This window comes from Magnolia sinica, chromosome 3 (genome assembly GCF_029962835.1).
Source record: "Magnolia sinica isolate HGM2019 chromosome 3, MsV1, whole genome shotgun sequence".
NCBI lineage: Eukaryota > Viridiplantae > Streptophyta > Magnoliopsida > Magnoliales > Magnoliaceae > Magnolia > Magnolia sinica.
The window spans coordinates 24,757,381-24,758,586 of record NC_080575.1 but is presented as its reverse complement, the minus strand read 5'-3'; the positions used below and the strand labels follow the sequence as shown (position 1 = coordinate 24,758,586).

General features: G+C 39.3%; 1 non-coding gene across 1 annotated transcript; it reads right to left on the bottom strand.

The window, feature by feature from the left end:
• Nucleotides 1–107, bottom strand: LOC131241838 (small nucleolar RNA R71). Its single transcript, XR_009169406.1, has one exon. It is a non-coding gene; the product is annotated as a small nucleolar RNA R71 (small nucleolar RNA).
• Nucleotides 108–1,206: the final 1,099 nt, after the last annotated feature.

Here is a 1,206-nt window from a genome sequence, read left to right as displayed (position 1 = left end):
GCACTAAAACAAGAAATCATGTCATTCTTCCAAAAGGGGAATGAACTATTTTTTCAAGCTTGGGAGTGCTTAAAAGACATTCTAATTACTTGTCCACATCATGGTTATGAACCATGGCACGTGATTGATGCTTTCCGAAAGGGGCTCACCATGGATACCCGTCAGTTTATAGAGATGATGTGTGGTGGAACCTTTCTTGACAAAGATCATAATGAGGCTTAGGATTTTCTAGATATGTTAGCGGAGAATACGCAAACATGGGATCTCTCTGCTAAATCAAACCAAACTAGACTCATTCCTAGAGAGAAAACGGGAATGTATGTCCTAAGAGAGGAAGACGACCTTAATGCAAAATTCGTTGCATTGGCTAGAAAGGTTGAAGCCTTAGAAATTAGGAAGGTTGATATGGTTAAAGCAAACACTTCCTTAGGTAATTTTTGTAGCATTTGTAGTGATATAGACCATGACACAAAGGATTGTCCAATAATCTCAGTTATACAAAATATCACGCATGAGCATGATCAAGCAAATGCTATAAATAATTACCAAAGGTCAATTATGCAACCAATGGGAAACATGTACAATCCAAATTGGCGTAACCATCCTAATCTTAGTTGGAGGAATGAACCACAAATTAAGTGCCCAATGCACCTCAAATGTCTCCATAAAATAACTTCTTTGGGGCACCTAACAATACACCATATGTGTCCCCACCAAAGCGATCATCTGTGGAGGATGTATTAACCACATTCATGAACTCTCACGATCAAATGAATCAGTCTCTAATCCAATCAAATCAGGAATTAAAGACAGCCGTGGCTTGGATTGAGACTCAACTAAATGCTAGGGAAAAAAGCACCCTTCCTTCTCAACCTGTGCCAAACCCTGAAACACACATTTCATTGGAGACTCAAATCCAAGTAAGCTACATCATGAACAAGCTAAGGCCATCATTACCTTAAGAAGTGGAAAAGAAGTCGATAACAAGATAATGCAACCAGTAGAAATATCGGAGGATGAGCCACTGTCTCAAGAAAATGATGAACCGGATATGGTACAAGAGCCACAACAACAAAAGGATAAATAGACTAAGTCATATGAGCCTCCAGTTCCGTTCCCATATAGACTTCGGAATCCAATTGTCCTCATGAAATATCAAGAGGTGTTGGATGTGCTCCAAAAGGTTACTGTCAATATTCCTCTGCT